This window comes from Pelodiscus sinensis, chromosome 3 (genome assembly GCF_049634645.1).
Source record: "Pelodiscus sinensis isolate JC-2024 chromosome 3, ASM4963464v1, whole genome shotgun sequence".
In the NCBI taxonomy this organism is placed as follows: Eukaryota; Metazoa; Chordata; order Testudines; family Trionychidae; genus Pelodiscus; species Pelodiscus sinensis.
The window spans coordinates 120,196,489-120,212,715 of NC_134713.1; the positions used below are offsets into that span (position 1 = coordinate 120,196,489).

The 16,227-nt window shown below is 66.3% G+C and overlaps 33 non-coding genes across 33 annotated transcripts; all 33 read left to right on the plus strand.

Annotated features, from left to right (window-relative positions):
* Positions 1–799: 799 nt before the first annotated feature.
* TRNAR-ACG (transfer RNA arginine (anticodon ACG)) lies at positions 800–872 on the plus strand. The gene has a single exon. It is a non-coding gene; the product is annotated as a tRNA-Arg (tRNA).
* A 579-nt stretch (positions 873–1,451) lies between these two features.
* Positions 1,452–1,524, plus strand: TRNAV-CAC (transfer RNA valine (anticodon CAC)). Its single transcript has one exon. It is a non-coding gene; the product is annotated as a tRNA-Val (tRNA).
* A 218-nt stretch (positions 1,525–1,742) lies between these two features.
* On the plus strand, positions 1,743–1,815 carry TRNAR-ACG (transfer RNA arginine (anticodon ACG)). The gene has a single exon. It is a non-coding gene; the product is annotated as a tRNA-Arg (tRNA).
* A 579-nt stretch (positions 1,816–2,394) lies between these two features.
* On the plus strand, positions 2,395–2,467 carry TRNAV-CAC (transfer RNA valine (anticodon CAC)). The gene has a single exon. It is a non-coding gene; the product is annotated as a tRNA-Val (tRNA).
* A 217-nt stretch (positions 2,468–2,684) lies between these two features.
* Positions 2,685–2,757, plus strand: TRNAR-ACG (transfer RNA arginine (anticodon ACG)). Its single transcript has one exon. It is a non-coding gene; the product is annotated as a tRNA-Arg (tRNA).
* A 567-nt stretch (positions 2,758–3,324) lies between these two features.
* Positions 3,325–3,397, plus strand: TRNAV-CAC (transfer RNA valine (anticodon CAC)). The gene has a single exon. It is a non-coding gene; the product is annotated as a tRNA-Val (tRNA).
* A 218-nt stretch (positions 3,398–3,615) lies between these two features.
* Positions 3,616–3,688, plus strand: TRNAR-ACG (transfer RNA arginine (anticodon ACG)). Its single transcript has one exon. It is a non-coding gene; the product is annotated as a tRNA-Arg (tRNA).
* Positions 3,689–4,267: 579 nt separating this feature from the next.
* Positions 4,268–4,340, plus strand: TRNAV-CAC (transfer RNA valine (anticodon CAC)). Its single transcript has one exon. It is a non-coding gene; the product is annotated as a tRNA-Val (tRNA).
* A 218-nt stretch (positions 4,341–4,558) lies between these two features.
* On the plus strand, positions 4,559–4,631 carry TRNAR-ACG (transfer RNA arginine (anticodon ACG)). The gene has a single exon. It is a non-coding gene; the product is annotated as a tRNA-Arg (tRNA).
* A 567-nt stretch (positions 4,632–5,198) lies between these two features.
* On the plus strand, positions 5,199–5,271 carry TRNAV-CAC (transfer RNA valine (anticodon CAC)). Its single transcript has one exon. It is a non-coding gene; the product is annotated as a tRNA-Val (tRNA).
* A 218-nt stretch (positions 5,272–5,489) lies between these two features.
* On the plus strand, positions 5,490–5,562 carry TRNAR-ACG (transfer RNA arginine (anticodon ACG)). Its single transcript has one exon. It is a non-coding gene; the product is annotated as a tRNA-Arg (tRNA).
* A 579-nt stretch (positions 5,563–6,141) lies between these two features.
* On the plus strand, positions 6,142–6,214 carry TRNAV-CAC (transfer RNA valine (anticodon CAC)). Its single transcript has one exon. It is a non-coding gene; the product is annotated as a tRNA-Val (tRNA).
* Positions 6,215–6,431: 217 nt separating this feature from the next.
* On the plus strand, positions 6,432–6,504 carry TRNAR-ACG (transfer RNA arginine (anticodon ACG)). Its single transcript has one exon. It is a non-coding gene; the product is annotated as a tRNA-Arg (tRNA).
* A 579-nt stretch (positions 6,505–7,083) lies between these two features.
* TRNAV-CAC (transfer RNA valine (anticodon CAC)) lies at positions 7,084–7,156 on the plus strand. The gene has a single exon. It is a non-coding gene; the product is annotated as a tRNA-Val (tRNA).
* Positions 7,157–7,376: 220 nt separating this feature from the next.
* Positions 7,377–7,449, plus strand: TRNAR-ACG (transfer RNA arginine (anticodon ACG)). Its single transcript has one exon. It is a non-coding gene; the product is annotated as a tRNA-Arg (tRNA).
* Positions 7,450–8,028: 579 nt separating this feature from the next.
* On the plus strand, positions 8,029–8,101 carry TRNAV-CAC (transfer RNA valine (anticodon CAC)). The gene has a single exon. It is a non-coding gene; the product is annotated as a tRNA-Val (tRNA).
* A 217-nt stretch (positions 8,102–8,318) lies between these two features.
* TRNAR-ACG (transfer RNA arginine (anticodon ACG)) lies at positions 8,319–8,391 on the plus strand. Its single transcript has one exon. It is a non-coding gene; the product is annotated as a tRNA-Arg (tRNA).
* Positions 8,392–8,964: 573 nt separating this feature from the next.
* TRNAV-CAC (transfer RNA valine (anticodon CAC)) lies at positions 8,965–9,037 on the plus strand. The gene has a single exon. It is a non-coding gene; the product is annotated as a tRNA-Val (tRNA).
* Positions 9,038–9,254: 217 nt separating this feature from the next.
* TRNAR-ACG (transfer RNA arginine (anticodon ACG)) lies at positions 9,255–9,327 on the plus strand. The gene has a single exon. It is a non-coding gene; the product is annotated as a tRNA-Arg (tRNA).
* Positions 9,328–9,906: 579 nt separating this feature from the next.
* TRNAV-CAC (transfer RNA valine (anticodon CAC)) lies at positions 9,907–9,979 on the plus strand. Its single transcript has one exon. It is a non-coding gene; the product is annotated as a tRNA-Val (tRNA).
* Positions 9,980–10,196: 217 nt separating this feature from the next.
* Positions 10,197–10,269, plus strand: TRNAR-ACG (transfer RNA arginine (anticodon ACG)). Its single transcript has one exon. It is a non-coding gene; the product is annotated as a tRNA-Arg (tRNA).
* Positions 10,270–11,142: 873 nt separating this feature from the next.
* TRNAR-ACG (transfer RNA arginine (anticodon ACG)) lies at positions 11,143–11,215 on the plus strand. Its single transcript has one exon. It is a non-coding gene; the product is annotated as a tRNA-Arg (tRNA).
* A 595-nt stretch (positions 11,216–11,810) lies between these two features.
* On the plus strand, positions 11,811–11,883 carry TRNAV-CAC (transfer RNA valine (anticodon CAC)). Its single transcript has one exon. It is a non-coding gene; the product is annotated as a tRNA-Val (tRNA).
* A 217-nt stretch (positions 11,884–12,100) lies between these two features.
* Positions 12,101–12,173, plus strand: TRNAR-ACG (transfer RNA arginine (anticodon ACG)). Its single transcript has one exon. It is a non-coding gene; the product is annotated as a tRNA-Arg (tRNA).
* Positions 12,174–12,480: 307 nt separating this feature from the next.
* TRNAL-AAG (transfer RNA leucine (anticodon AAG)) lies at positions 12,481–12,564 on the plus strand. The gene has a single exon. It is a non-coding gene; the product is annotated as a tRNA-Leu (tRNA).
* A 122-nt stretch (positions 12,565–12,686) lies between these two features.
* Positions 12,687–12,769, plus strand: TRNAL-CAG (transfer RNA leucine (anticodon CAG)). Its single transcript has one exon. It is a non-coding gene; the product is annotated as a tRNA-Leu (tRNA).
* Positions 12,770–13,401: 632 nt separating this feature from the next.
* On the plus strand, positions 13,402–13,484 carry TRNAL-UAG (transfer RNA leucine (anticodon UAG)). Its single transcript has one exon. It is a non-coding gene; the product is annotated as a tRNA-Leu (tRNA).
* A 264-nt stretch (positions 13,485–13,748) lies between these two features.
* TRNAL-AAG (transfer RNA leucine (anticodon AAG)) lies at positions 13,749–13,832 on the plus strand. The gene has a single exon. It is a non-coding gene; the product is annotated as a tRNA-Leu (tRNA).
* A 122-nt stretch (positions 13,833–13,954) lies between these two features.
* TRNAL-CAG (transfer RNA leucine (anticodon CAG)) lies at positions 13,955–14,037 on the plus strand. Its single transcript has one exon. It is a non-coding gene; the product is annotated as a tRNA-Leu (tRNA).
* A 633-nt stretch (positions 14,038–14,670) lies between these two features.
* Positions 14,671–14,753, plus strand: TRNAL-UAG (transfer RNA leucine (anticodon UAG)). Its single transcript has one exon. It is a non-coding gene; the product is annotated as a tRNA-Leu (tRNA).
* Positions 14,754–15,031: 278 nt separating this feature from the next.
* Positions 15,032–15,115, plus strand: TRNAL-AAG (transfer RNA leucine (anticodon AAG)). Its single transcript has one exon. It is a non-coding gene; the product is annotated as a tRNA-Leu (tRNA).
* A 122-nt stretch (positions 15,116–15,237) lies between these two features.
* Positions 15,238–15,320, plus strand: TRNAL-CAG (transfer RNA leucine (anticodon CAG)). Its single transcript has one exon. It is a non-coding gene; the product is annotated as a tRNA-Leu (tRNA).
* Positions 15,321–15,953: 633 nt separating this feature from the next.
* Positions 15,954–16,036, plus strand: TRNAL-UAG (transfer RNA leucine (anticodon UAG)). The gene has a single exon. It is a non-coding gene; the product is annotated as a tRNA-Leu (tRNA).
* Positions 16,037–16,227: the final 191 nt, after the last annotated feature.

A 16,227-nucleotide genomic window follows, 5' to 3' on the forward strand; every position in this document is an offset into this window, starting at 1 on the left:
CCTTTCCTCCCCTTCTTTGTTCTCCTTCCCCCGGCGGCCAGGAAAAGCGCGTGCCCCACGGGGCCAAGAGGAACACTGGCCGCGGCTTTCAGCGCCGCTCCATTGCCGTGACCGGGCCTCCTCGCCCGCCAAACTTTTCGCCCGCCTGACCCCGATGTGATTTGAACACATAGCTTTCTGATCTGGAGTCAGACGCGCTGCCGTTGCGCCACGAGGCCAGCCGGCAGGCCCTGCAGCTCTTGGTGCTGCGAGGGCGGGCAGCGGGGCCGGGAAGGAGCCGCGGCGGAAAAAGAAGGGGCTGCATTGGCCGTGAATCGAACACGGGCCTCCCGCGTGGCGGGCGAGAATTCTACCACTGAACCACCAATGCCTTGCTGGGAGGAACCGGCCTTCGAGCGGAGCCTGTGCTCTCGGCCGTGCGGCCACCTGCCAGGGCCCGAGGCGGCGGCGGCCTGCCAGCCAAAGGGGGCCTCTCCGGCAGGCCCCTCAGTGGCCGTGTCGGGCCCTGGGTTTCTGTAGTGTAGTGGTTATCACGTTCGCTTCACACGCGAAAGGTCCCTGGTTTGAAACCAGGCAGAAACAGGCCTCCTTTTGCCGTGGGGCCTGGAAAAACGCAGGCTTGCACAAGTGGGCAGCTGCTCGCCGCCTGGGCGTGCGCTCGTGCCCTCTCGCTCGCTGCTCTGGGCCTACGGCAGCCTTTTGTCCGCCGTTCTCTTCGGTGCTGCTGGGAGAAAGAAGCCCGGGCGGGCAGCACCCTCGGTCCTGGCGCCGGCCCCCCCCGCGCCTCACCTGGAGGCGTGGGCCAGTGGCGCAACGGATAACGCGCCTGACTACGGATCAGGAGATTGCAGGTTCGACTCCTGCCTGGCTTGTGGTGACGGCACCTTCCGGGATGCGGGTGCTTTTTTTTTTTCTTTCCCTTTCCCTTTCCCTTTCCCTTTCCCTTTCCTCCCCTTCTTTGTTCTCCTTCCCCCGGCGGCCAGGAAAAGCGCGTGCCCCACGGGGCCAAGAGGAACACTGGCCGCGGCTTTCAGCGCCGCTCCATTGCCGTGACCGGGCCTCCTCGCCCGCCAAACTTTTCGCCCGCCTGACCCCGATGTGATTTGAACACATAGCCTTCTGATCTGGAGTCAGACGCGCTGCCGTTGCGCCACGAGGCCAGCCGGCAGGCCCTGCAGCTCTTGGTGCTGCGAGGGCGGGCAGCGGGGCCGGGAAGGAGCCGCGGCGGAAAAAGAAGGGGCTGCATTGGCCGTGAATCGAACACGGGCCTCCCGCGTGGCGGGCGAGAATTCTACCACTGAACCACCAATGCCTTGCTGGGAGGAACCGGCCTTCGAGCGGAGCCTGTGCTCTCGGCCGTGCGGCCACCTGCCAGGGCCCGAGGCGGCGGCGGCCTGCCAGCCAAAGGGGGCCTCTCCGGCAGGCCCCTCAGTGGCCGTGTCGGGCCCTGGGTTTCTGTAGTGTAGTGGTTATCACGTTCGCTTCACACGCGAAAGGTCCCTGGTTCGAAACCAGGCAGAAACAGGCCTCCTTTTGCCGTGGGGCCTGGAAAAACGCAGGCTTGCACAAGTGGGCAGCTGCTCGCCGCCTGGGCATGCGCTCGTGCCCTCTCGCTCGCTGCTCTGGGCCTACGGCAGCCTTTTGTCCGCCGTTCTCTTCGGTGCTGCTGGGAGAAAGAAGCCCGGGCGGGCAGCACCCTCGGTCCTGGCGCCGGCCCCCCCCCGCGCCTCACCTGGAGGCGTGGGCCAGTGGCGCAACGGATAACGCGCCTGACTACGGATCAGGAGATTGCAGGTTCGACTCCTGCCTGGCTTGTGGTGACGGCACCTTCCGGGATGCGGGTGCTTTTTTTTTTTCTTTCCCTTTCCCTTTCCCTTTCCCTTTCCCTTTCCTCCCCTTCTTTGTTCTCCTTCCCCCGGCGGCCAGGAAAAGCGCGTGCCCCACGGGGCCAAGAGGAACACTGGCCGCGGCTTTCAGCGCCGCTCCATTGCCGTGACCGGGCCTCCTCGCCCGCCAAACTTTTCGCCCGCCTGACCCCGATGTGATTTGAACACATAGCCTTCTGATCTGGAGTCAGACGCGCTGCCGTTGCGCCACGAGGCCAGCCGGCAGGCCCTGCAGCTCTTGGTGCTGCGAGGGCGGGCAGCGGGGCCGGGAAGGAGCCGCGGCGGAAAAAGAAGGGGCTGCATTGGCCGTGAATCGAACACGGGCCTCCCGCGTGGCGGGCGAGAATTCTACCACTGAACCACCAATGCCTTGCTGGGAGGAACCGGCCTTCGAGCGGAGCCTGTGCTCTCGGCCGTGCGGCCACCTGCCAGGGCCCGAGGCGGCGGCGGCCTGCCAGCCAAAGGGGGCCTCTCCGGCAGGCCCCTCAGTGGCCGTGTCGGGCCCTGGGTTTCTGTAGTGTAGTGGTTATCACGTTCGCTTCACACGCGAAAGGTCCCTGGTTCGAAACCAGGCAGAAACAGGCCTCCTTTTGCCGTGGGGCCTGGAAAAACGCAGGCTTGCACAAGTGGGCAGCTGCTCGCCGCCTGGGCGTGCGCTCGTGCCCTCTCGCTCGCTGCTCTGGGCCTACGGCAGCCTTTTGTCCGCCGTTCTCTTCGGTGCTGCTGGGAGAAAGAAGCCCGGGCGGGCAGCACCCTCGGTCCTGGCGCCGGCCCCCCCCGCGCCTCACCTGGAGGCGTGGGCCAGTGGCGCAACGGATAACGCGCCTGACTACGGATCAGGAGATTGCAGGTTCGACTCCTGCCTGGCTTGTGGTGACGGCACCTTCCGGGATGCGGGTGCTTTTTTTTTTTCTTTCCCTTTCCCTTTCCCTTTCCTCCCCTTCTTTGTTCTCCTTCCCCCGGCGGCCAGGAAAAGCGCGTGCCCCACGGGGCCAAGAGGAACACTGGCCGCGGCTTTCAGCGCCGCTCCATTGCCGTGACCGGGCCTCCTCGCCCGCCAAACTTTTCGCCCGCCTGACCCCGATGTGATTTGAACACATAGCCTTCTGATCTGGAGTCAGACGCGCTGCCGTTGCGCCACGAGGCCAGCCGGCAGGCCCTGCAGCTCTTGGTGCTGCGAGGGCGGGCAGCGGGGCCGGGAAGGAGCCGCGGCGGAAAAAGAAGGGGCTGCATTGGCCGTGAATCGAACACGGGCCTCCCGCGTGGCGGGCGAGAATTCTACCACTGAACCACCAATGCCTTGCTGGGAGGAACCGGCCTTCGAGCGGAGCCTGTGCTCTCGGCCGTGCGGCCACCTGCCAGGGCCCGAGGCGGCGGCGGCCTGCCAGCCAAAGGGGGCCTCTCCGGCAGGCCCCTCAGTGGCCGTGTCGGGCCCTGGGTTTCTGTAGTGTAGTGGTTATCACGTTCGCTTCACACGCGAAAGGTCCCTGGTTCGAAACCAGGCAGAAACAGGCCTCCTTTTGCCGTGGGGCCTGGAAAAACGCAGGCTTGCACAAGTGGGCAGCTGCTCGCCGCCTGGGCGTGCGCTCGTGCCCTCTCGCTCGCTGCTCTGGGCCTACGGCAGCCTTTTGTCCGCCGTTCTCTTCGGTGCTGCTGGGAGAAAGAAGCCCGGGCGGGCAGCACCCTCGGTCCTGGCGCCGGCCCCCCCCCGCGCCTCACCTGGAGGCGTGGGCCAGTGGCGCAACGGATAACGCGCCTGACTACGGATCAGGAGATTGCAGGTTCGACTCCTGCCTGGCTTGTGGTGACGGCACCTTCCGGGATGCGGGTGCTTTTTTTTTTTCTTTCCCTTTCCCTTTCCCTTTCCCTTTCCCTTTCCTCCCCTTCTTTGTTCTCCTTCCCCCGGCGGCCAGGAAAAGCGCGTGCCCCACGGGGCCAAGAGGAACACTGGCCGCGGCTTTCAGCGCCGCTCCATTGCCGTGACCGGGCCTCCTCGCCCGCCAAACTTTTCGCCCGCCTGACCCCGATGTGATTTGAACACATAGCCTTCTGATCTGGAGTCAGACGCGCTGCCGTTGCGCCACGAGGCCAGCCGGCAGGCCCTGCAGCTCTTGGTGCTGCGAGGGCGGGCAGCGGGGCCGGGAAGGAGCCGCGGCGGAAAAAGAAGGGGCTGCATTGGCCGTGAATCGAACACGGGCCTCCCGCGTGGCGGGCGAGAATTCTACCACTGAACCACCAATGCCTTGCTGGGAGGAACCGGCCTTCGAGCGGAGCCTGTGCTCTCGGCCGTGCGGCCACCTGCCAGGGCCCGAGGCGGCGGCGGCCTGCCAGCCAAAGGGGGCCTCTCCGGCAGGCCCCTCAGTGGCCGTGTCGGGCCCTGGGTTTCTGTAGTGTAGTGGTTATCACGTTCGCTTCACACGCGAAAGGTCCCTGGTTCGAAACCAGGCAGAAACAGGCCTCCTTTTGCCGTGGGGCCTGGAAAAACGCAGGCTTGCACAAGTGGGCAGCTGCTCGCCGCCTGGGCGTGCGCTCGTGCCCTCTCGCTCGCTGCTCTGGGCCTACGGCAGCCTTTTGTCCGCCGTTCTCTTCGGTGCTGCTGGGAGAAAGAAGCCCGGGCGGGCAGCACCCTCGGTCCTGGCGCCGGCCCCCCCCCGCACCTCACCTGGAGGCGTGGGCCAGTGGCGCAACGGATAACGCGCCTGACTACGGATCAGGAGATTGCAGGTTCGACTCCTGCCTGGCTTGTGGTGACGGCACCTTCCGGGATGCGGGTGCTTTTTTTTTTTCTTTCCCTTTCCCTTTCCCTTTCCTCCCCTTCTTTGTTCTCCTTCCCCCGGCGGCCAGGAAAAGCGCGTGCCCCACGGGGCCAAGAGGAACACTGGCCGCGGCTTTCAGCGCCGCTCCATTGCCGTGACCGGGCCTCCTCGCCCGCCAAACTTTTCGCCCGCCTGACCCCGATGTGATTTGAACACATAGCCTTCTGATCTGGAGTCAGACGCGCTGCCGTTGCGCCACGAGGCCAGCCGGCAGGCCCTGCAGCTCTTGGTGCTGCGAGGGCGGGCAGCGGGGCCGGGAAGGAGCCGCGGCGGAAAAAGAAGGGGCTGCATTGGCCGTGAATCGAACACGGGCCTCCCGCGTGGCGGGCGAGAATTCTACCACTGAACCACCAATGCCTTGCTGGGAGGAACCGGCCTTCGAGCGGAGCCTGTGCTCTCGGCCGTGCGGCCACCTGCCAGGGCCCGAGGCGGCGGCGGCCTGCCAGCCAAAGGGGGCCTCTCCGGCAGGCCCCTCAGTGGCCGTGTCGGGCCCTGGGTTTCTGTAGTGTAGTGGTTATCACGTTCGCTTCACACGCGAAAGGTCCCTGGTTCGAAACCAGGCAGAAACAGGCCTCCTTTTGCCGTGGGGCCTGGAAAAACGCAGGCTTGCACAAGTGGGCAGCTGCTCGCCGCCTGGGCGTGCGCTCGTGCCCTCTCGCTCGCTGCTCTGGGCCTACGGCAGCCTTTTGTCCGCCGTTCTCTTCGGTGCTGCTGGGAGAAAGAAGCCCGGGCGGGCAGCACCCTCGGTCCTGGCGCCGGCCCCCCCCCGCACCTCACCTGGAGGCGTGGGCCAGTGGCGCAACGGATAACGCGCCTGACTACGGATCAGGAGATTGCAGGTTCGACTCCTGCCTGGCTTGTGGTGACGGCACCTTCCGGGATGCGGGTGCTTTTTTTTTTTCTTTCCCTTTCCCTTTCCCTTTCCCTTTCCCTTTCCTCCCCTTCTTTGTTCTCCTTCCCCCGGCGGCCAGGAAAAGCGCGTGCCCCACGGGGCCAAGAGGAACACTGGCCGCGGCTTTCAGTGCCGCTCCATTGCCGTGACCGGGCCTCCTCGCCCGCCAAACTTTTCGCCCGCCTGACCCCGATGTGATTTGAACACATAGCCTTCTGATCTGGAGTCAGACGCGCTGCCGTTGCGCCACGAGGCCAGCCGGCAGGCCCTGCAGCTCTTGGTGCTGCGAGGGCGGGCAGCGGGGCCGGGAAGGAGCCGCGGCGGAAAAAGAAGGGGCTGCATTGGCCGTGAATCGAACACGGGCCTCCCGCGTGGCGGGCGAGAATTCTACCACTGAACCACCAATGCCTTGCTGGGAGGAACCGGCCTTCGAGCGGAGCCTGTGCTCTCGGCCGTGCGGCCACCTGCCAGGGCCCGAGGCGGCGGCGGCCTGCCAGCCAAAGGGGGCCTCTCCGGCAGGCCCCTCAGTGGCCGTGTCGGGCCCTGGGTTTCTGTAGTGTAGTGGTTATCACGTTCGCTTCACACGCGAAAGGTCCCTGGTTCGAAACCAGGCAGAAACAGGCCTCCTTTTGCCGTGGGGCCTGGAAAAACGCAGGCTTGCACAAGTGGGCAGCTGCTCGCCGCCTGGGCGTGCGCTCGTGCCCTCTCGTTCGCTGCTCTGGGCCTACGGCAGCCTTTTGTCCGCCGTTCTCTTCGGTGCTGCTGGGAGAAAGAAGCCCGGGCGGGCAGCACCCTCGGTCCTGGCGCCGGCCCCCCCCGCGCCTCACCTGGAGGCGTGGGCCAGTGGCGCAACGGATAACGCGCCTGACTACGGATCAGGAGATTGCAGGTTCGACTCCTGCCTGGCTTGTGGTGACGGCACCTTCCGGGATGCGGGTGCTTTTTTTTTTTCTTTCCCTTTCCCTTTCCCTTTCCCTTTCCCTTTCCTCCCCTTCTTTGTTCTCCTTCCCCCGGCGGCCAGGAAAAGCGCGTGCCCCACGGGGCCAAGAGGAACACTGGCCGCGGCTTTCAGCGCCGCTCCATTGCCGTGACCGGGCCTCCTCGCCCGCCAAACTTTTCGCCCGCCTGACCCCGATGTGATTTGAACACATAGCCTTCTGATCTGGAGTCAGACGCGCTGCCGTTGCGCCACGAGGCCAGCCGGCAGGCCCTGCAGCTCTTGGTGCTGCGAGGGCGGGCAGCGGGGCCGGGAAGGAGCCGCGGCGGAAAAAGAAGGGGCTGCATTGGCCGTGAATCGAACACGGGCCTCCCGCGTGGCGGGCGAGAATTCTACCACTGAACCACCAATGCCTTGCTGGGAGGAACCGGCCTTCGAGCGGAGCCTGTGCTCTCGGCCGTGCGGCCACCTGCCAGGGCCCGAGGCGGCGGCGGCCTGCCAGCCAAAGGGGGCCTCTCCGGCAGGCCCCTCAGTGGCCGTGTCGGGCCCTGGGTTTCTGTAGTGTAGTGGTTATCACGTTCGCTTCACACGCGAAAGGTCCCTGGTTCGAAACCAGGCAGAAACAGGCCTCCTTTTGCCGTGGGGCCTGGAAAAACGCAGGCTTGCACAAGTGGGCAGCTGCTCGCCGCCTGGGCGTGCGCTCGTGCCCTCTCGCTCGCTGCTCTGGGCCTACGGCAGCCTTTTGTCCGCCGTTCTCTTCGGTGCTGCTGGGAGAAAGAAGCCCGGGCGGGCAGCACCCTCGGTCCTGGCACCGGCCCCCCCCCCCGCGCCTCACCTGGAGGCGTGGGCCAGTGGCGCAACGGATAACGCGCCTGACTACGGATCAGGAGATTGCAGGTTCGACTCCTGCCTGGCTTGTGGTGACGGCACCTTCCGGGATGCGGGTGCTTTTTTTTTTTCTTTCCCTTTCCCTTTCCCTTTCCCTTTCCCTTTCCTCCCCTTCTTTGTTCTCCTTCCCCCGGCGGCCAGGAAAAGCGCGTGCCCCACGGGGCCAAGAGGAACACTGGCCGCGGCTTTCAGCGCCGCTCCATTGCCGTGACCGGGCCTCCTCGCCCGCCAAACTTTTCGCCCGCCTGACCCCGATGTGATTTGAACACATAGCCTTCTGATCTGGAGTCAGACGCGCTGCCGTTGCGCCACGAGGCCAGCCGGCAGGCCCTGCAGCTCTTGGTGCTGCGAGGGCGGGCAGCGGGGCCGGGAAGGAGCCGCGGCGGAAAAAGAAGGGGCTGCATTGGCCGTGAATCGAACACGGGCCTCCCGCGTGGCGGGCGAGAATTCTACCACTGAACCACCAATGCCTTGCTGGGAGGAACCGGCCTTCGAGCGGAGCCTGTGCTCTCGGCCGTGCGGCCACCTGCCAGGGCCCGAGGCGGCGGCGGCCTGCCAGCCAAAGGGGGCCTCTCCGGCAGGCCCCTCAGTGGCCGTGTCGGGCCCTGGGTTTCTGTAGTGTAGTGGTTATCACGTTCGCTTCACACGCGAAAGGTCCCTGGTTCGAAACCAGGCAGAAACAGGCCTCCTTTTGCCGTGGGGCCTGGAAAAACGCAGGCTTGCACAAGTGGGCAGCTGCTCGCCGCCTGGGCGTGCGCTCGTGCCCTCTCGCTCGCTGCTCTGGGCCTACGGCAGCCTTTTGTCCGCCGTTCTCTTCGGTGCTGCTGGGAGAAAGAAGCCCGGGCGGGCAGCACCCTCGGTCCTGGCGCCGGCCCCCCCCGCGCCTCACCTGGAGGCGTGGGCCAGTGGCGCAACGGATAACGCGCCTGACTACGGATCAGGAGATTGCAGGTTCGACTCCTGCCTGGCTTGTGGTGACGGCACCTTCCGGGATGCGGGTGCTTTTTTTTTTTCTTTCCCTTTCCCTTTCCCTTTCCCTTTCCTCCCCTTCTTTGTTCTCCTTCCCCCGGCGGCCAGGAAAAGCGCGTGCCCCACGGGGCCAAGAGGAACACTGGCCGCGGCTTTCAGCGCCGCTCCATTGCCGTGACCGGGCCTCCTCGCCCGCCAAACTTTTCGCCCGCCTGACCCCGATGTGATTTGAACACATAGCCTTCTGATCTGGAGTCAGACGCGCTGCCGTTGCGCCACGAGGCCAGCCGGCAGGCCCTGCAGCTCTTGGTGCTGCGAGGGCGGGCAGCGGGGCCGGGAAGGAGCCGCGGCGGAAAAAGAAGGGGCTGCATTGGCCGTGAATCGAACACGGGCCTCCCGCGTGGCGGGCGAGAATTCTACCACTGAACCACCAATGCCTTGCTGGGAGGAACCGGCCTTCGAGCGGAGCCTGTGCTCTCGGCCGTGCGGCCACCTGCCAGGGCCCGAGGCGGCGGCGGCCTGCCAGCCAAAGGGGGCCTCTCCGGCAGGCCCCTCAGTGGCCGTGTCGGGCCCTGGGTTTCTGTAGTGTAGTGGTTATCACGTTCGCTTCACACGCGAAAGGTCCCTGGTTCGAAACCAGGCAGAAACAGGCCTCCTTTTGCCGTGGGGCCTGGAAAAACGCAGGCTTGCACAAGTGGGCAGCTGCTCGCCGCCTGGGCGTGCGCTCGTGCCCTCTCGCTCGCTGCTCTGGGCCTACGGCAGCCTTTTGTCCGCCGTTCTCTTCGGTGCTGCTGGGAGAAAGAAGCCCGGGCGGGCAGCACCCTCGGTCCTGGCACCGGCCCCCCCCGCGCCTCACCTGGAGGCGTGGGCCAGTGGCGCAACGGATAACGCGCCTGACTACGGATCAGGAGATTGCAGGTTCGACTCCTGCCTGGCTTGTGGTGACGGCACCTTCCGGGATGCGGGTGCTTTTTTTTTTTCTTTCCCTTTCCCTTTCCCTTTCCCTTTCCCTTTCCTCCCCTTCTTTGTTCTCCTTCCCCCGGCGGCCAGGAAAAGCGCGTGCCCCACGGGGCCAAGAGGAACACTGGCCGCGGCTTTCAGCGCCGCTCCATTGCCGTGACCGGGCCTCCTCGCCCGCCAAACTTTTCGCCCGCCTGACCCCGATGTGATTTGAACACATAGCCTTCTGATCTGGAGTCAGACGCGCTGCCGTTGCGCCACGAGGCCAGCCGGCAGGCCCTGCAGCTCTTGGTGCTGCGAGGGCGGGCAGCGGGGCCGGGAAGGAGCCGCGGCGGAAAAAGAAGGGGCTGCATTGGCCGTGAATCGAACACGGGCCTCCCGCGTGGCGGGCGAGAATTCTACCACTGAACCACCAATGCCTTGCTGGGAGGAACCGGCCTTCGAGCGGAGCCTGTGCTCTCGGCCGTGCGGCCACCTGCCAGGGCCCGAGGCGGCGGCGGCCTGCCAGCCAAAGGGGGCCTCTCCGGCAGGCCCCTCAGTGGCCGTGTCGGGCCCTGGGTTTCTGTAGTGTAGTGGTTATCACGTTCGCTTCACACGCGAAAGGTCCCTGGTTCGAAACCAGGCAGAAACAGGCCTCCTTTTGCCGTGGGGCCTGGAAAAACGCAGGCTTGCACAAGTGGGCAGCTGCTCGCCGCCTGGGCGTGCGCTCGTGCCCTCTCGCTCGCTGCTCTGGGCCTACGGCAGCCTTTTGTCCGCCGTTCTCTTCGGTGCTGCTGGGAGAAAGAAGCCCGGGCGGGCAGCACCCTCGGTCCTGGCGCCGGCCCCCCCCGCGCCTCACCTGGAGGCGTGGGCCAGTGGCGCAACGGATAACGCGCCTGACTACGGATCAGGAGATTGCAGGTTCGACTCCTGCCTGGCTTGTGGTGACGGCACCTTCCGGGATGCGGGTGCTTTTTTTTTTTCTTTCCCTTTCCCTTTCCCTTTCCCTTTCCCTTTCCTCCCTCCCCTTCTTTGTTCTCCTTCCCCCGGCGGCCAGGAAAAGCGCGTGCCCCACGGGGCCAAGAGGAACACTGGCCACGGCTTTCAGCGCCGCTCCATTTCCGTGACCGGGCCTCCTCGCCCGCCAAACTTTTCGCCCGCCTGACCCCGATGTGATTTGAACACATAGCCTTCTGATCTGGAGTCAGACGCGCTGCCGTTGCGCCACGAGGCCAGCCGGCAGGCCCTGCAGCTCTTGGTGCTGCGAGGGCGGGCAGCGGGGCCGGGAAGGAGCCGCAGCGGAAAAAGAAGGGGCTGCATTGGCCGTGAATCGAACACGGGCCTCCCGCGTGGCGGGCGAGAATTCTACCACTGAACCACCAATGCCTTGCTGGGAGGAACCGGCCTTCGAGCGGAGCCTGTGCTCTCGGCCGTGCGGCCACCTGCCAGGGCCCGAGGCGGCGGCGGCCTGCCAGCCAAAGGGGGCCTCTCCGGCAGGCTCCTCAGTGGCCGTGTCGGGCCCTGGGTTTCTGTAGTGTAGTGGTTATCACGTTCGCTTCACACGCGAAAGGTCCCTGGTTTGAAACCAGGCAGAAACAGGCCTCCTTTTGCCGTGGGGCCTGGAAAAACGCAGGCTTGCACAAGTGGGCAGCTGCTCGCCGCCTGGGCGTGCGCTCGTGCCCTCTCGCTCGCTGCTCTGGGCCTACGGCAGCCTTTTGTCCGCCGTTCTCTTCGGTGCTGCTGGGAGAAAGAAGCCCGGGCGGGCAGCACCCTCGGTCCTGGCGCCGGCCCCCCCCGCGCCTCACCTGGAGGCGTGGGCCAGTGGCGCAACGGATAACGCGCCTGACTACGGATCAGGAGATTGCAGGTTCGACTCCTGCCTGGCTTGTGGTGACGGCACCTTCCGGGATGCGGGTGCTTTTTTTTTTTCTTTCCCTTTCCCTTTCCCTTTCCCTTTCCCTTTCCCTTTCCCTTTCCTCCCTCCCCTTCTTTGTTCTCCTTCCCCCGGCGGCCAGGAAAAGCACGTGCCCCACGGGGCCAAGAGGAACACTGGCCGCGGCTTTCAGCGCCGCTCCATTTCCATGAACGGGCCTCCTCGCCCGCCAAACTTTTCGCCCGCCTGACCCCGACGTGATTTGAACACATAGCCTTCTGATCTGGAGTCAGACGCGCTGCCGTTGCGCCACGAGGCCAGCCGGCAGGCCCTGCAGCTCTTGGTGCTGCGAGGGCGGGCAGCGGGGCCGGGAAGGAGCCGCGGCGGAAAAAGAAGGGGCTGCATTGGCCATGAATCGAACACGGGCCTCCCGCGTGGCGGGCGAGAATTCTACCACTGAACCACCAATGCCTTGCTGGGAGGAACCGGCCTTCGAGCGGAGCCTGTGCTCTCGGCCGTGCGGCCACCTGCCAGGGCCCGAGGCGGCGGCGGCCTGCCAGCCAAAGGGGGCCTCTCCGGCAGACCCCTCAGTAGCCGTGTCGGGCCCTGGGTTTCTGTAGTGTAGTGGTTATCACGTTCGCTTCACACGCGAAAGGTCCCTGGTTCGAAACCAGGCAGAAACAGGCCTCCTTTTGCCGTGGGGCCTGGAAAAACGCAGGCTTGCACAAGTGGGCAGCTGCTCGCCGCCTGGGCGTGCGCTCGTGCCCTCTCGCTCGCTGCTCTGGGCCTACGGCAGCCTTTTGTCCGCCGTTCTCTTCGGTGCTGCTGGGAGAAAGAAGCCCGGGCGGGCAGCACCCTCGGTCCTGGCGCCGGCCCCCCCCGCGCCTCACCTGGAGGCGTGGGCCAGTGGCGCAACGGATAACGCGCCTGACTACGGATCAGGAGATTGCAGGTTCGACTCCTGCCTGGCTTGTGGTGACGGCACCTTCCGGGATGCGGGTGCTTTTTTTTTTTCTTTCCCTTTCCCTTTCCCTTTCCCTTTCCCTTTCCTCCCCTTCTTTGTTCTCCTTCCCCCGGCGGCCAGGAAAAGCACGTGCCCCACGGGGCCAAGAGGAACACTGGCCGCGGCTTTCAGCGCCGCTCCATTTGCGTGACCGGGCCTCCTCGCCCGCCAAACTGTTGGCCCCGGGGTCGGCGGAAGCCAGAGCCCGTCCCCGGGGGCGGCCCGTGACACTGCCACGGGCGCCGGCAGCAAAGGGACGTGAGCCTTGCTCTTTGGTGTCAGGGTGGCCGAGCGGTCTAAGGCGCTGCGTTAAGGTCGCAGTCTCCCCCCGGAGACGTGGGTTCGAATCCCACCCCTGACAGGCCGGCGGAAGTTCCGCCGGGCGCCTGGGTCTCGCGGCGTGGGGCTTTTCTTGCCGCCGCTGCCGCCAGGGGGCTCTGGTTGCGGTGCGCCTTAGCGCTGCCCCGCCAGGGAGGCCAGGGCGTCAGGGTGGCCGAGCGGTCCAAGGCGCTGCGTTCAGGTCGCAGTCTCCCCCGGAGGCATGGGTTCGAATCCCACCCCTGACACGGCCCTTGGCGGCTCCGCTTCTTTCTCTTTCGGCGGGCGGCGCCCTCCGCGACCGGACAAATTTCTTTTCGGGCTCGCCGCTGGCGAGGCGGAGGGGCCCCGAGCTTAGGAGGGCTCCTCCCTCTCTCCTCACGCACTCCCATCTTGGGTCTTGCAGGCCTTTCAGCGCCTGGCTCGCTGGGAGGTGGCGGTCGGACGGTTTCGGCCACTGCAGCGAATTCCCTCGCAGCAGCAAGCTCCCCGGGCCCCGCCCCCCTCCTTCGTCTCGGTCCGTGCGGAGCTCTGTGTACCACGGGGCGATGCAGGCCGCTTTCCCGGGAGAAAATGTCACGCGAACGGACGCGCCTCGAAGCAGCTGGCACTGCCGCCTCGTTCCGGCAGCAGGGCGCTGGCCTTCGCGCCCGCTCCCAGCCAGTCCCCTGCTGGCGCGTGCTTTTGGCTGTGTTTTTTCGGTCTCCGCTTTTGAATGGCTTTGTACCACCTTGTCTTTCACGGCAGACGGGGTGTTTTGACGAAGAAAGCAAAGCAAAACCCCGCAAAAGGGGACCCGCCCAGCAGCGCCCGGGCGCCACCTGCGTCGCCGCTGCGTGTTTTCTTTCCGTGGCTCCCGAGAGCAGCGCTGGGCAGCTCTGTCAGGATGGCCGAGGGGTCCAAGGTGCTGCGTTTAGGCTGCAGTCTCCTCCGGAGGCGTGGGTTCAAATCCCACTCCTGGCAGCCTGCTGGTGGGGGCTGAGGTGCGTGGGCTCTTCCTTTGCTTATTTGTTTTTTTTTCGGGGGGGGGAGGGTGTGCTGGGGAGTAGCGGCGGATTTCGTTTCGCCCCGCCCCGCCCCGCCCCGCCCCGCCCCCGGGGCCTCAGTGGGAAAGCAGGCCGGCCTGCTGGCCCCGGGGTCGGCGGAAGCCAGAGCCCGTCCCCGGGGGCGGCCCGTGACACTGCCACGGGCGCCGGCAGCAAAGGGACGTGAGCCTTGCCCTTTCGTGTCAGGGTGGCCGAGCGGTCTAAGGCGCTGCGTTAAGGTCGAAGTCTCCCCCCGGAGACGTGGGTTCAAATCCCACCCCTGACAGGCCGGCGGAAGTTCCGCCGGGCGCCTGGGTCTCGCGGCGTGGGGCTTTTCTTGCCGCCGCTGCCACCAGGGGGCTCTGGTTGCGGTGCGCCTTAGCGCTGCCCCGCTAGGGAGGCCAGGGCGTCAGGGTGGCCGAGCGGTCCAAGGCGCTGCGTTCAGGTCGCAGTCTCCCCCGGAGGCGTGGGTTCGAATCCCACCCCTGACACGGCCCTTGGCGGCTCCGCTTCTTTCTCTTTCGGCGGGCGGCGCCCTCCGCGACCGGACAAATTTCTTTTCGGGCTCGCCGCTGGCGAGGCGGAGGGGCCCCGAGCTTAGGAGGGCTCCTCCCTCTCTCCTCACGCACTCCCATCTTGGGTCTTGCAGGCCTTTCAGCGCCTGGCTCGCTGGGAGGTGGCGGTCGGACGGTTTCGGCCACTGCAGCGAATTCCCTCGCAGCAGCAAGCTCCCCGGGCCCCGCCCCCCTCCTTCGTCTCGGTCCGTGCGGAGCTCTGTGTAGCACGGGGCGATGCAGGCCGCTTTCCCGGGAGAAAATGTCACGCGAACGGACGCGCCTCGAAGCAGCTGGCACTGCCGCCTCGTTCCGGCAGCAGGGCGCTGGCCTTCGCGCCCGCTCCCAGCCAGTCCCCTGCTGGCGCGTGCTTTTGGCTGTGTTTTTTCGGTCTCCGCTTTATGAGTGGCTTTGTACCACCTTGTCTTTCACGGCAGACGGGGTGTTTTGACGAAGAAAGCAAAGCAAAACCCCGCAAAAGGGGACCCGCCCAGCAGCGCCCGGGCGCCACCTGCGTCGACGCTGCGTGTTTTCTTTGCGTGGCTCCCGAGAGCAGCGCTGGGCAGCTCTGTCAGGATGGCCGAGCGGTCCAAGGCGCTGCGTTTAGGCCGCAGCCTCCTCCGGAGGCGTGGGTTCAAATCCCACTCCTGGCAGCCTGCTGGTGGGGGCTGAGGTGCGTGGGCTCTTCCTTTGCTTATTTGTTTTTTTTTCGGGGGGGGAGGGTGTGCTGGGGAGTAGCGGCGGATTTCGTTTCGCCCCGCCCCGCCCCGCCCCGCCCCGCCCCGCCCCGCCCCGCCCCCGGGGCCTCAGTGGGAAAGCAGGCCGGCCTGCTGGCCCCGGGGTCGGCGGAAGCCAGAGCCCGTCCCCGGGGGCGGCCCGTGACACTGCCACGGGCGCCGGCAGCAAAGGGACGTGAGCCTTGCCCTTTCGTGTCAGGGTGGCCGAGCGGTCTAAGGCGCTGCGTTAAGGTCGCAGTCTCCCCCCGGAGACGTGGGTTCGAATCCCACCCCTGACAGGCCGGCGGAAGTTCCGCCGGGCGCCTGGGTCTCGCGGCGTGGGGCTTTTCTTGCCGCCGCTGCCGCCAGGGGGCTCTGGTTGCGGTGCGCCTTAGCGCTGCCCCGCCAGGGAGGCCAGGGTGTCAGGGTGGCCGAGCGGTCCAAGGCTCTGCGTTCAGGTCGCAGTCTCCCCCGGAGGCGTGGGTTCGAATCCCACCCCTGACACGGCCCTTGGCGGCTCCGCTTCTTTCTCTTTCGGCGGGCGGCGCCCTCCGCGACCGGACAAATTTCTTTTCGGGCTCGCCGCTGGCGAGGCGGAGGGGCCCCGAGCTTAGGAGGGCTCCTCCCTCTCTCCTCACGCACTCCCATCTTGGGTCTTGCAGGCCTTTCAGCGCCTGGCTCGCTGGGAGGTGGCGGTCGGACGGTTTCGGCCACTGCAGCGAATTCCCTCGCAGCAGCAAGCTCCCCGGGCCCCGCCCCCCTCCTTCGTCTCGGTCCGTGCGGAGCTCTGTGTAGCACGGGGCGATGCAGGCCGCTTTCCCGGGAGAAAATGTCACGCGAACGGACGCGCCTCGAAGCAGCTGGCACTGCCGCCTCGTTCCGGCAGCAGGGCGCTGGCCTTCGCGCCCGCTCCCAGCCAGTCCCCTGCTGGCGCGTGCTTTTGGCTGTGTTTTTTCGGTCTCCGCTTTATGAGTGGCTTTGTACCACCTTGTCTTTCACGGCAGACGGGGTGTTTTGACGAAGAAAGCAAAGCAAAACCCCGCAAAAGGGGACCCGCCCAGCAGCGCCCGGGCGCCACCTGCGTCGCCGCTGCGTGTTTTCTTTGCGTGGCTCCCGAGAGCAGCGCTGGGCAGCTCTGTCAGGATGGCCGAGCGGTCCAAGGCGCTGCGTTTAGGCCGCAGTCTCCTCCGGAGGCGTGGGTTCAAATCCCACTCCTGGCAGCCTGCTGGTGGGGGCTGAGGTGCGTGGGCTCTTCCTTTGCTTATTTGTTTTTTTTTCGGGGGGGGAGGGTGTGCTGGGGAGTAGCGGCGGATTTCGTTTCGCCCCGCCCCGCCCCGCCCCCGGGGCCTCAGTGGGAAAGCAGGCCGGCCTGCTGGCCCCGGGGTCGGCGGAAGCCAGAGCCCGTCCCCGG